General features: G+C 39.5%; 1 long non-coding RNA gene across 3 annotated transcripts; it reads left to right on the forward strand.

Moving 5' to 3' along the window:
• The first annotated feature begins 4,789 nt into the window (after positions 1-4,789).
• LOC119244532 (uncharacterized) lies at positions 4,790-11,812 on the forward strand. 3 transcript variants are annotated; one of them, XR_005125076.2, is made up of 3 exons: positions 4,790-4,871; positions 10,820-10,883; positions 11,156-11,812. It is a non-coding gene; the product is annotated as an uncharacterized LOC119244532 (long non-coding RNA). The 3 variants fall into 3 exon arrangements; XR_005125075.2 differs by lacking the exon at positions 4,790-4,871 and adding an exon at positions 5,901-5,996; XR_005125074.2 differs by lacking the exon at positions 4,790-4,871 and adding an exon at positions 10,705-10,718.
• Positions 11,813-14,933: the final 3,121 nt, after the last annotated feature.

Here is a 14,933-nt window from a genome sequence, read left to right on the forward strand (position 1 = left end):
TGGGCAGAAGAGCTAAAAAGATACTTCTCCAAAGAAGAAATGCAAATGGTCAATAGGCTATGGAAAAGTGTTCAACATCACTTATATTAAGGTAAATGCAAATAAAAACCACAGTGAAATACCACCTCACACCTGTAAAAATGGCCCATATTACAAAAAACAAATGCTGGTGAGGATGTAGAGGAAAATAAACCTTCTTACACTACTGGTGGGAGTGCATATTGGTCCAGCCACTAAGGAAAGCTGTGTGGAGGTTCCTCAAAACACTGAAAATGGATTTGCCACATGACTAAGCAATTTCATTCCTAGGAATCTACCAAAGGACACAAAAACACTAACTTAAAAGGTAACCTGCACTCCTATGTTTATTGCAGTTCTTTTACAATAGCTAAGATATCCAAATACCCCAACACAGATGAGTGGAGAGAGCAGATGTGGTATATACACAATGGAATACTACTCAGTGACCAAAAATATAAACTTGTGCCATTTTTGGCCACATGGATGGAGCTGGAATGGATTATGCTCAGTGCAATAGGTGAGAAGGAGAAAGATAAATACTGGATGGCATCAGTTATATGTTGGAATATAGAAAAACCAAAGAAAGGATCTGGCAAAGATAAATTTTTAAAGCAACCCTTGAAAACTGACCACAGATATTCAGCTTTCAGTGGGAGGAGAGGGTGAAACAGGAGGCTGGTGGTGGTGAACACAATGTGCTATGATGGAGGATGAGGTGTGCTTCAGCGTGGGAGTGCTGTGGTGATTACACCTGAAGGGGGAAATCCTACACTGTCAAAACACTAGCAAGGATGTAAAGTTATGATACTTCAATAACAATAAATAATAATACTATAGATTACAAAACAACTATAATTTTAGTGAGAATGTTACATCATATCTGTAATGGTAACCACTGTAAACCCAATTTCTGTGCTATTTATATATATATATATATATATATATATGTATATATGATCAAGTGCCAAAAAGAAAAGAGTTGGCGAATTAGCTCTGAAGAGAAAAAATATAATATCCCTTGTGCAATAAGCAAGTGAGTATTATAGCTAAAATTCAGATCAATTGTTTAAAAAAATCCAACAAGAGCTAAAGCCATCAAAATTAAACAAAAACAGACAAAAAACAAAAAAGCAATTATTAACTTCAAGAAAAATAAGTTTTACAAGAAATGAAGTCTGTGCAGTTCAGTTATATTTACATTTATATAACATGAAGACTGGTTTAACTTTTTAAGTGTGATGCAATCATATTGGGAGGATGAGGGGAGAGGATGAGGGGGGAAAGGAAGGGAGGGAGGGAAGAAGGGAAAGAAGGACAGAAGCTAGGCAGGCAAAGTTTTCATTAATAGATAATTCCTAAAACTGAAAAATCAAGAAATAGAAGAATAGTGTTTTATTTAGAAATGTGAAGTTTCGCTGTCAGAAGAATGTGTCAAAAGGGATAACAGTCATTGTAGGACACAGAACTCAAGTGCAGACAAGAGGGGTAGAAAACAGATGGAATTCTTTATAAGTCATGTAGTACCATTTGATGTCAACATGTTTGCACACTGGCACGTGCACATGCACACGTGATGTACACACATACATAAATACCACTTAGGTGAAAAGAAGGAGGAGGAGGAGGAAAGAAGAGGAGAAAATTCAGACTTTGGTTGCTAAGAACTGATTGAACATTTTTTATCACTCCTTCCTCTAAAACCTACTGAAACAACAAAAGAAATATGATAGTAAGTCAGTAACTCTGCGGAGAGAGTACGCCAGGAGAGTACACCAGCAGTAGACTGGGATAGTAAGGAATTTCTGGATGATTCAGAAGAATTGGGATCAGATTGAGTGCCAAATCCAACATAGGTATCTTTAGCGATGTTCTTTAGAAGATGACTACACAGCAGAAGGCTTGGGCCCTACAAAATCTGGCTAGAGCCTGGCCTGTCTGAGATGGCATGTGGATCCTCTTGAAGGATGTTTATATCTCAGATGCCTTTGCATACATTAAGAAGTGAGTGTTCCGTGCAGTACATGAAGAATGCTTTAGGCACCTAACTACCACACTTCTTGGTAACATGATTTTGTCTCCTAGTTAGTGTCTTAGCATTGAAGATTATGCTCTAGGGGAAGTTTATACAGAACTTTGTTAAATAAATGTGTTAAATAAATGTCCCAGGAAGGAGTGGAGAACTTTTGAAAATCTCAGGAACTGTTTTAGGAGCACCAGTGCTTCTGAATCTTTGGAAGACTAAATTCCATCCGTTCCTTTTTCCACTCTCTCTAGGGACACTTTTGAACGCAAAGAACTATGCAAACTCAGCTTCAAACATTTTATGAGTGTTTTAAAATTGATAAAACCTGAAACAGAAGTGAGGTTACCTAAGATAAACCATTCCTAGAGGCAATTAATAAGAATGTCTTCTCTGACTAAGTAAGGAAGCTTCAACAGAACCATTTAGAGTTTTTCGTTACCTAAAGTTGGAGGGATGTAAAGACTGAATCATAACTGTGAAGTCTAAAGAAAGGAGTAAGCGGCAAAGTGAGGGAAAGAGGTTGTTAGAATCCACCACAATTTCTAGCTTCTCGCATGACAAAGGATGCTTGAATTCCCAAGATCCCATGTTACCCCACAGGAGAGCAAAACTGAATTGTTTTGAGGGGGATTCTACAAAAGAGGTCTGAGTCAATTCATTAAAACCCAAGAAAGTAGTAAATTCAAAGTTTTTAAAAAGACAACAAAGGAGATATCAGGAAAATAGAAAAAAAATAAAGTATAATATGAAATAGAAGAAATAATTTGTCAATAGTACGAAAAGTTGGCATTTTAAGAAAAGATAATTGAAATTATTAATGAGAAAAGGAACATATGAAGATTATTTTCAAAATCGTGAATTTTTATTATGAGAGAATTTTTATTATGAGAGAAAGAAAACCTTCTTAAACAAGACACAAGATCAAAACAGAGAGACTCCATTAAAAAAAGGAAATGTTTGAGAAATGGAAGACTCCATATACAAAATTAACAATAAAGTACAAGTAAATGTTACAAATAGTTTAAAACCATAATTGTGAAAAGCAGCTATAAATAAAATCACACATTTTTTGATTGCACAAAAGCGATACAAACCTAATCTTATGGGGAAAAATGATTATATATAAATAGCAAATCATGTTGCACATCTGATCAAATGTATCTCAATTTTTTTTAAACTGACCAATAAACACTTGAGAGAATGTTTGACCATATTAGTAATCAGGAAAGTTTAAAGCAGAAAGACCACTATCACCTACCATATCAGCAGAAAATTTAAAACATCGTAGCATACAGTGTTGAAAGGTTGTGAGGAAACACTAAAGTTCATACATTGATGGGGAATGCAAGTTGGTAGTATTTTTGGAGGAAATTTAGTAATACTTTTTTTAAAATTTTTTTTAAAACATTTTATTTATTTATACAAGAATCAGGGTATTGGCCAGATGCGCAGGAGGGTGTCAGGATTCACCAGAGACAGAGTGGGGAAGAGAACAGGCAGAACGACCAAACACTGCCGAGGGGAGCAGCAGGCAGGACAGGAGAGGTCTGCTTTGCCCTGTGGGTATCTCGCCGGCCGGCCGGGAATCGAACCAGTGCTGCAGAGGCTGAGGACTGCTCATCGCTGCACTCAACCGCCTGAGTGGAGACCCCAAATTGTTATTTAATATGCATACAACTTTGAGTCAGTTATGCCAATTCCAGAAATAATTGAAGATGTGCACAAAGATGTGCACCAAAGAAAATGCGTGAAGATGCTCACTGAGGCTTCCTTTTTTTTTGGATTAGTAAAAAAATTTCAACTTTCTGTGTCACTTCGAAGAAAAAATGGTTAAAGGACAGTTAAGCAATCATTAAAATGAATGAGTACATCGAGAGATACTTAGATGAAAATTCCAAGATACATTATTAAATGGGAAAAATCACCGAATGACAAGTACACAGTGCAGCTAGTTAGAATATGTCTCCTATACAGACACACGTATGGGGGCAGGAATGACATAGGTTTTCATTTTTTATCCTCTATTCCAGTGTTGTTTTAATGAAGAAAAAGGAGAGGTTGGAAAATGGCACATTCAATTGTTCGTTGTGTTGACGAAGGGAGAAAAAAACGGTGAGAGTGAAAACGATTTTCACTCTGTAAATTATAAAAATCAAAAGAACATAAACAAAAATTCAAACATGCAAGTAACATACATTTTAATTAAAAATTTTAATATAAAGAAATAACACATGAAAATACTTTTCAAGACAAATGGACTCCAACTAAGTTTACCCTAGCGATTTTTCCAGTCACAAATAAAAAAAAAAAAAATCAGATGGATTTATGGTCTTCTACTTGGTACTTTTCCAGTTCTCCTTCCTTCACCGTATAATTAGGAATTACTTCAAAAGAATTGCTACTCCTTTATGGAATATTACCACCTTCAATACCACCTTCCAGACCAAGCCTTTAAGGTCTAATTAGTGCGAGAATTTCCATTCAGAACCCAAACTGGCAGGGTACCAAGGGTGGGGTTACTTTTTTTTTCCTATTTCCTAATAAATGTTAGAGCACCGTGGTAGTTTATAACTGTCCAGCTTCTCCAGATGTTACTCATTAAAAGGAAAACGACTGTCACACATAAATGTCAGACTGTATTTTACTGGGATTGTAGAAACGTAGTAAATACTCATAAAAGAACGAACGGGGCCCGGCGTCGGGGACGGGCCCGTCCACCCGCCCGGCGCGCGTCGCGAGGGCAGCGTGACTTTGCACAATGGCACGTTCTGAAGCTTGCGCGCTCCTCCGGACGGGCGCCCTGCGACGCGCACACCACACAGCAATGGTAGGAGCATGAACCTTAGGGTGCATAGGGAAAAAAAAACCCGCAAAGGGACTTGCACCGTATTTAGACTGAAAAATCGCCTAGAGCCTGTTTCCCGAGGACTGCTGCGCCTCATTCCGCAGCCCGCAGCGCCCTTCGCCAGTACTTAAGCTTCCCGTTCACTCGCACCCGCAGGGCGGCGCGCCGCGCGGAGCGGCATGAGAAATGGACGCCGCGGGCCCTTTTTTATTCAACCCCCCGGAGTCCTTCACCCGCCTCCCCGCCCTGCGCAAGGACACACACGTCCTGACGCACGTTCACAAGCGCGCGGCTCCCTCCATTTTGTCCCCAGTCTCCTTTAGGCGAGCCAGGCCGTGCTATTTTAAAACTATTAAGTAATGAAACTAAAAAAAGGGAGGCGGCGGTGTGGGCGTGGGGCCACGAAGCGCCGGGAGCCCCGCGCCGAGGGCTCAGGGGCTGCTAGCGCGGAGAGGCGCCGCCCGGGCCGCAGGGGCTCTTCCCGGGGCCGGAAGGACAAAGGACACGTAGGACACGCGGGCCGCGAGCGCCCGAGCGCCGACTTCCGGGCCGGTGGGCCCGGGTGGGGTGGGCTCGGGTCGGCCGCAGGACAAGCTCGCAGGACAAAGCGGCGGCGGCGCGCGCGCTCCCTCCGCCGCGGCCCCGCCCCCCGGCGCGCGCCCGGCGCCAGCACAGGCGAGCGCGCGGCGACGGTTAGAAATGGCGGTTGGGCGGAAGGCGGGGGCTGGGGCGGGAAGAGGCGCAGTCTGGAGGAGCCAGGCCTGTTCCGCCCCCGCCCCGCCGGGAATCCGGGCGACGGGGTGGCTTCACCAGCCTAGTCTGCAGCACCCCTGGCCCTTGGGGCTGGAGAGAGTCCCTAGTGGCGAGAGCGTGGCCCGTGCCAGCGAACAAAGGAGATGGCGGCCGCAGCCCAGGCGACGGCAGCGGCCCACCGCGGCCACTGCGGAGAACAAGAAAGGCTCCTAAAATGGCGGCCGCCGCGCAGGGGCGGGGCTGACGGGGGCTTCCGCTGGCGGCGGCCCTCGGCCGTCGCAGGGCGGGGCTGGAAGCGCGGACTCGTGCCCCATGGCCGCCGAGCAGGAGCCGGGCGAGCCCGGGAAGGGAAAGGTAACCTGCGGGGTCGCGGGGTTAGCGAGTCGTGGGCGGCGCGGGCTGCGGGCAGAGCAGGGCGCGGGCGGGACATGCGGGGGGACACGGCCTCTCCCGCTGGGGGACCCTGGGCCCCACTCACGTGTCATTCATTGAATTCTCTGCACTGGGAACTGTTACTCACCTGCCCCTACAGCCCCCCATATTTTTTATCTAAATCACTTGACAAAAGTGAACAAAACTAGCGGGAAGAGGGGCCGGCACTGCTCATTGCGAATCATTATGAAGCAATACAAGGACTTTGCACTGCAACTTTCTAGTAAAGGTAGTGACTTAAGAGCTCTCTGAGGACAGATGCTTCTCTTTAATGCTGCATATTCCGCAACACCAATAGCGAAATCACTGTCTCCTGATATTTTTTAATTCAAATCAAATTGATTTAGATGAAAAATTGGTTACATTCTTGTGAATTTACATCTAGAACCAGAGGGTCTGATGAAAGGATCGAGACTTACTACCATTGACCTTTTTCTCGATCAAGCTGAGTATATGCATTATTGTATGTAACCATTAGGTCCCCTAGCTGGTATTCCTGTCTTTTGCTGTCTTCCTCAAGTTCTACAACTTCACTAACCTATAATTGGATAATTCCACGTCTGCCTAAAAGCTAATCGTAGCATCTCAATCGTAGCTTTCAGGATAAAATCCGAAGTGCTTAAGCTTTAATATAAACCTCCTTTATCTAGCTCCTAATTCATAGTGCAGATTAATAATACCGGGACAATTATGAACAAATATTTATTGAATACCCAGTGTCCCAGGTTGCTCCAAATTGCTAGCCTTAAAATATTCTCAGCTCAGCCTGGAAATTTTGCACATTTTTTTCAAAGCTCATCCTTTTCTGAGGACATTTTCATCTAAATTTTGCCACAATAGCAAGTCATCAAATGCTAGTTTGAACAATTATTGGGTAAATTGTTTCCTTATTTAATATCAAATTTTCTAAGTATATACATTATTGATGCCTTTTGTGTTTAATGTCTTAGACTATCTGGAATATGCTTAGTGTAGCAAAATGTACCCTTGTTTGAAACTTGGATGGTTCAAGGGACACCTTAACTACAAACATTTAAATTTTAGATTCAGCTTTGTGACACAGGGCTCTTAAATGGGACTTTATCACTTTAGTATCTGATTGTTCACCTTTGATAGATTACTGCTGTTATTTAAGGGTCTATGAGAATGGAAGAAAATCCTGTGCAAGAAAAAAAAATGACCTAATTGTTCCCTTATTAGCAAAACAAAATAGCAAATTGAAGCACAGGCACAAGTTCTAAAACTGATTTGGGGGGCGATTTAAAACAAAAGGCGCATAAATTTCTCCCCAACCATTGGTACCTAAGTCAAAGCTCATGAAAGAGATTTTATCAGTATAAGCTGATAAGTTAGCATTCCAGGGAAGTGTCAGAAGAGGTGATCTGCAGCTTTAAAAATTTTTCAGTGATCATTCAAGTACAATCCAGGAAAACCATTTGATTTGAATGAGCAAGCCTAAGATTGAGAAAGCTATCAAGTTAGCCTTTCAAAACTGTCTTTCCTCTTTCTATACTCTTAAACAAAATTTAAAAAAGGAAATAAATACTTGAGTACCTACTTTTATGGACTAAATGAGCTCAAGTTAGAACCTTGATCAAAACCGGTTAAAAAAAAAAAATCCCTGTCCTTATGTAACTCCATACCACTGAGGGAGTCAAACAAAAAGCAAGATCTTCATTTCCTGTGCCATCCAAGACAAGAATGCTAAGCAGTAAGCATCCAGGCCTGTATGCCTAAACAAGGAAAAGGGTCAGGTAAAAAAATAGGGGGTGGGTGCCAGATCATATAGCACCTTTATAGCAGTAGTAGGTATTGTGAGCAGAGCTGACATGGAGATCGTTGGTAGCAGCGAAAATGAGGAATACGATGGTTGAGGATGTATTTTCAAGGTAGAGCCTTTCAGACTTGCTGATACATATGGACATGAGCTGGATGAAGGACAGGATGGATTCAAAGATGACTTATGAGATTTTGGTCTAGACATCAAGCAGTGCCTCAAAAACCATCTTAATTTGGAAATATTAGTAGGCAGATGAAACTAAAGCATGGAAAGACAGGTTTGATGTATAAATTTGGGAATCACATAAATGGTATTTAATTGAAAACGACATACTCAGATGACTAGCTGGAGGGTTGGTGGGGAGGGATAGTGGTGCACTTTGACATTTAGGTCATCAAAGGAAACAGCAACAAAGCTGGCAGGAATGCCAAATCACTTGAAGATGTTTCAAAAACAAATCGTGCCACATGCACTGGAATTAAATAGAGTATGGTGGATTTAGGTACACTGATGCTGTTTCTGTGGAGAGCAGAGGATAAATGCTTCACTGAAGAGTTAAGGGGAATGTGACATTTGTAAATAAGAGGCACCCGGGTCACTTGTTTTGCAATGAAAGGAAGCAGAAAAATGGGACAGTAGACTTAAGTCTTTGGAGAAAGGGATGTCGAGGGGTTTATGTAGTAAAGGAGAAAAACTGATGCAAATGAAAGCAACTGAGGTAAAATCATTGAGGAATCAAGTGCACAAAAAAGGGATTTTCACAGGACGAAGGCCCACTGCCCTTTGCAACGGGAACATTTAGCAGTGGGATATGGGATGGCTCTAATTTGAAGTTTTCTACAGATTACTAAATTTACATTCTGCATCAGAAATCCCTTTAGTTCCATCGAAATGAAGTGGTGAAACAGCTCCTCTAAGCTTCAAAATACTAATTTATAAAAAAAGCTAGTCTAACTTTGTTAAAGAACTTAAATTTGCTAATGGTTTGTAGGCTACTTAAGGAACAATTTAAAATATAGTACTTAAAAGAACTTAGCATTACAATGCAATAAAAGTTGAGCTTTTATTTCCATTTGAGACAGCAGTTCAGTGTAAACGGTAAACTGAGGGTTGGTTCTTCGCTATAGTATTTATGTTAACCCTAGATTTAAGCAGCACTGTTTCAAATACTTGGCCAGTGTATCACTACAGATTTGAATAACTGGAGTTGACATTTTGTCAGTGTTCCAAGAAATGTCCACAGATTTTGCTGTAGCCTGGGTTCAGACTCCACTGAAGAAGAGAATCCAAATGAGCAGTTGCAGAAGCCTTAGGATATACGCTGTCTAGAGTGGAGGGTGTGCAGTGCTGGGCATGCTGTGGTCAGCCCGGTAGGTCTTTTTCTTGCCTCAGTCCCTGCCAAAACGTCAAAGTCATTAAACATTCTACCCTGTGATAGAAGCTGTTTCATTTACTTACCTGTTCAAAGTGGCACTCACTCCCACCACTCTTTGGCTCTAGCACCCTAGATCTGGAGGCCGCCTTTAGTCTTGCACTGTGAGTGTGGCATCACCCTATAGACTAGCCACATTCTCCATATATACCTCTGGGCTTTTGAGAAATCTTTTTCTAAATTAAAGCCTAAAAGCGAAGTAAACCCACCATCCTGTTTGTATTTTAATATTTGTATTGAAAAACTTCTGAAGTCGGCAACTTTAATAGCACCTGCTATGTAACTCCGTATTGGCAGGGGAAGAGGATAACAAGGAGACCAAATAAAGGCATAGAAAGATCCAAGACATTAACTTTGGCTTTATTATAAACCAAATCACATATCTGCCTTTTCTGGTTTTCTGGCAGCTTGAATGAAAGGAGACAACAGAGTAATCTGATTGGCCATTTACTGTCCTTTTCCCATTCCTTCCAGTTTGTTTTCTCCTGTGCATTGTATTACTTCTTAGATAATCTGATCTAATAGAATTCCGCCCCATCTAGTTTAAGAATTATAACATAATCCCTCATACTAACATGTGTTTTCAATATAACTGATACCTTTAAACAAGCATCTTTTAAAAGATACATTACTGAAAACTTGCTAATCAAATTTTAGAAGTTAATAGGAATGCCATAGTGAAACAAAACTTTAATAATGTCTGTCCTGCCCTCAAGTAGAGTGACATTCAAGTTGTGAAGCTTCAGGTTGCAGTATTTTTCAAATGAGGAAGAACCATGTGCATAAATACAGTGAGTACTAGAAATTTAAAAAACTAGTCATTTTGGTGATTGAAGGAACTTAAAAATGCATGTGGCATTCATCAGATTAAAGGTCAGATGACCTAATTAGAAAAATGACAGGATGAGACCAAAACCCAACTCTGTGCTTCCAGTTTTTCCCATCACGCCATGCCTGTATGTGGTTACCATGCACTATGCAGCCTCCTCCTATCAGGTGAGAAAATACATACACAGGGACTTACCCAACATGAAATATTTCTTCTTACACAACTGATGTTAATTCTGGTGATAGCCACTCTTCTCAATTTCTTACAGATGTTTTAGAAAGCTCATAAAACCAGCTAATTAGTAAACTGTCCCATTAACACCATTCATTTATTAAGTATGAGCAAGGTAGTTGTCCTGGTCAAACTCTCAAGGTTTCCAAGGGATTCAGATTATATATCAAAGAAGAATGAGCGAACAATGGGAATGAACTGTTTCATCTTCTTTGTCAAAACACCCAGAAATTTATTTTTTTAATTTTTCTTTGGAAGCCCTTTAAACTTCTAGGAATTTTAGATGTTGAAAACATCCCTTGTGCCCGGGATTCGATATTATATGGTTCATTAGGATCTGTTGTGGCTGGCCTGGGACATTTTTGTTAACTAGTGAGTATCTCATCTATATAAAAAACAACTATTTTTGTCAATTTTCTTCTAGGTGGAATAATATATAATGTTTGATTGCTATTTATGCTTCTTTTTGACAGGTAAAATTAGAAGATCATGTGATGTTGGAGTAGGAGGATTTTTCTTAGTGACTTTAGGATGCTGGTATGTATGCCAAGTACTCAAGAATATTCATGATTATGATAGGTTTATCTACTGCTAAAGCACAAGCTCTTATGAGCACAAACTCCCATTGGGACATTTCAATTCTCAGTGAAGAATCTGTTTTTCAGTGTTACACACACTGATAATGTTTTAATTAGAATGCTTTATATTCAGTGCTGTCATCTGTAAGCATCTTGAAATTTGTGGTTATGAATTTCAAATTAGTTTCTACAGGATTTTTACATTAACACATTTATTCATGTTCTTATAAGGTTCCACTGTAGGTATAACTATGCAAAACAAAGAATCCAGGAAAGAATTGCCAGAGAAGGAATTAAAAATAAGATTTTATATGAAAGTACCCACCTTGATCCTGAAAGAAAACAAACCAATGGCAACAGCAGCAGCTGAGCAATCTCAGGCATAGAACACCCGAATACAACGAAGTCAGTGTGAAAAAAGCTGAGAGCAACTATAAAAAAACCTACCTATTATGTACCATAAAGCCTTCAATCAAGTAAATAATTTGTGTAAATTGTATTTTATTTACCTACTGCCACTATGTCATATAGTGAACTATGCTTAGAAGTGTTTCCTTGAACTAAATAGTGAGCATACATGACAACATCAAGAAATAAATCTCTCCCAATTACAATTTTAGAATGAGTGTATGTGTACTTCCTGGTTTCTAATGTCAATGTATAAGACTTAAACGTAATGGACTATCACTCTGCAAATTGCTGTTTTAAAATTTACTTGGTGCATTAAAATATTTTCAGAATTGTCTAATGCAAAGAAAACACACTACAGGATTACATTAATGTAAAAGACATAACGATTCAGTGGCTGCCATAAAAAACAATAAAGCACCCCAACACCCAACCAAATCAGTCTTTATTCAGGGAAAAAAAAATCTCCCTTTCCAAACCAATGCAATTTATTTTTGGTTTTAATAAACATAAACATTACTTAAATAAAACACAAGCTAAAAGGTCTTCCTGGCTAAGAAATGATAAACATGAAAAGACACCAGTGGACAGAATAATGGCATTATTATTATTGAGTTAACGCCGTGAGTTAAAGCAAAGACAGAGCTCTTATGTTCTGTATCCCTTTTTCCAAGAATAAGTGGGGCTTTGTTCCAGTTCAATTCATGTAAGGTAGCATTTTCCCTCCCATGTCCACCTTCTGTGGTTGTCATGAGGGTTAAGACACAAGGGCTGTGATTAACAAAATGCCATTATTAAAGGTGCATGACATTGCCAAGCGCATGTTCCAATAGATTGTATTGATTAATCTGGAAGCTTCTACCAGAGGAAGAACTTGAACACTGAGTATGGGAAGGTTATTAGAAAGGAAAATGAGTTTGCAAGAACATCCGCCCACTCTTGCTGACACGAAGTTGAGTGCAGCCTATATTATTCAAATTGCTCATGACCAAACAGTTGTTAGAAATTCCATGATGTGACAGTGGCTCATGTTCTAAGAGGCAGCACTACATTGAGTGGGGAGAAAACTGATAAGTACTAATCAAAACTTACGTTTACGAGCTCTTCGTCAGATCACTGAAGTATTCTAAGCTTCAGTTTACTAACATGTAAGGTGAAACTGAGCCAACTGCAACTGGACTGAATGGTGACAACCCTTTTCTAGCTCTACTATGATTGCATCTTACCCTGTAAGAGAGAAACCTCTGGGCTGGTAAAAATTTCCAAGGCCTTCACCAATTACAAGGTTAGTTCATTTTCACAGCAGAATGATTGTAAAAGTTGAAGACCTGGATAAAAACAAAGTTTTAACATACTTACTTGGCTGTATCTTTAAATGTCACCTCATAGATTTATGTGGTCACTAATACTTTATATTTCCTTTTTAAACCACTTTTACAAAATGCATTAATGAATTATTGGGCTATGTAACATAATCAAAGGCTCTCATTACACTGCTACTGGACACCTTCAATTATACCTCCGAACTGATGTCATCTTCCCAGTCCAATCCATTTTCACTCTGCCACCCAATTTCAAACGCATACTGAAGTTTTGCCAATCTGTCTCCAGTTGCCATGACCAGAACTCATGCCTCTGCTAAAGCTTTCCATTCCTTACCCCTCTTCTCCTCTACACAGGCCCCATTCTGCTCACCAAACCTCTGCAAATTACATCATTTGCTTAGGTTTTCCTACTTTGTGTCTCATGTAATATACAGTAAGCTGGCATTTTCATGATGACTAAGTTTCCTAGTATCAACTGTCAATTTTTATCTTTATGCTCCCTATTTAAGTGTCCAACACAAAATATTCACCTACATATTTGTTAAAGTGAATTACTAAATGCTCATGGGCAAGCAGGTATATTCCAGGTTCCCCCCTCATGCAGTTTTCAACTGAATAACCACCTTACCTTCAGTGCCACTTGGGTGCCTCCAGCTGGACTGCTTCCTTCGTTGGTCCATTAATTCCGAAATCTCATACTAGGTGATATAGCAGTAGGTACCAGCTAAAATAGCTGATTAAAATAGAATTGTGTTCATTAGTTTTAAAAACTTTTTGTGGCTTATCTACATACCTAACTCATTAAATCTTTCTAGTGTTTTATTCAGTTGCCCCTTCCCTTACCCCTCCCCCTTATAGTTTCCTTGAGTACTTGGTTTTAACAGCTCAATAAAGAACCTCAGGGAATTTGAAATTAACTAGCTTTTCTCTGGACTTTAGGTTTATATTGACCAAGTTTGGCAATAGGCAATTTTGACTATTCCTAGTACCATTATTTGATTTGCAAGCATCTCTTCAGTCTACGTACCTCTACTCCATCGCTGGTTTCCCTTTGCTTCGATTATATAATGCGAGGAGGTCTATATAATAAATTCAGGATTCCTGTTTATGCACTTTTCAGCAAAGAGCTAGGGATCAAATAGGGGTTGAATCCTTCTATTCCTAGATAAAAATCTCTGGCAGATGGGGGGGGGGATCAAGGCACCCCTTTAAAGTCACGTTAAAATACACACTATACTTTGGGTAAGCAGAAAATGAGCAAAGTAGAAAAATTATAAAACAACTGCTGTAATTCTGATTTTAATGGTCTTCTAAAATACAATACTTTGGAAGCATCTTAAAATATGATCCAGTGGTCATCAAATCAGGTCAGTATACCAATCAATATCCTCTATCACCCAAATACTGGCATCTTATATTGTGTATTTGTTCATTAATAGTTTCTCTTAAAGCAGCATTATGGGTAAAAGACTTATTACATTTAAAAGTATGAAACTTGAGCACCACATATCAATGTGTTGTATTTATTAAGTCTTCAACCACTGCATTCATCTTTTCATTTTCTAGTACAGCTTGCCCCAAACTTACTATTTTAAGCTACTTTTTAAAGTACTAATAATTTAAAGGGCCTTTCTTTTTCTATAGTTCACTTTAAAAGTTACCAATAGGTTTATCTTGTTGCACCATTTTTCTAGAAATAATGTTCATTATGTCTTGCATGCCATAAATCACCTATTATGGTCTGCCATTAAGGTCATAATCTACTTGTATTAATATCTACAGGATATTTCCAAAGAAATGCTTTTCTCCTTGCCATGAGGATGAGTCACGTGCAATGCCTGTTTTCAAAACTTTTTTATTTTATCACTTTTTCTTGGGTGAACAGAAAATTTAACTTTTATCTTTTACTCTGAAACCTCAAGTTGCTTGCTCTTCAGAAACCATTTTTTTTTTACTTGACAGAATTAGTGTTTCATTGATGATATCAAGATAGCTACATTTCAAATCACTATAGCACCCAAGACCCCTCATTTCACCAACATATTCTAGAGTATGCAGTGGGCAAAAATTTCCTCTAAGCTCATGGTTTAAATTATTTGAGAGAGCAACAATTATATGCTCGACTGGCACAAAGTGCACACAGCCTTCTATTCTTAAATTCATTTCCCAGTTAATCTGTTCTTTGAAGTGAACTTCTATCCTTTTCATTCTTCAAAAGGATGTCAATCTATTGGTTCCAAATGCATGTAAGCTAATGAAAAATTAGTACATTTGTA

The sequence above is a fragment of the Talpa occidentalis genome, unplaced genomic scaffold, assembly GCF_014898055.3.
Source record: "Talpa occidentalis isolate TD23 unplaced genomic scaffold, MPIMG_talOcc4v2.1 talOcc4.14, whole genome shotgun sequence".
In the NCBI taxonomy this organism is placed as follows: domain Eukaryota; kingdom Metazoa; phylum Chordata; class Mammalia; order Eulipotyphla; family Talpidae; genus Talpa; species Talpa occidentalis.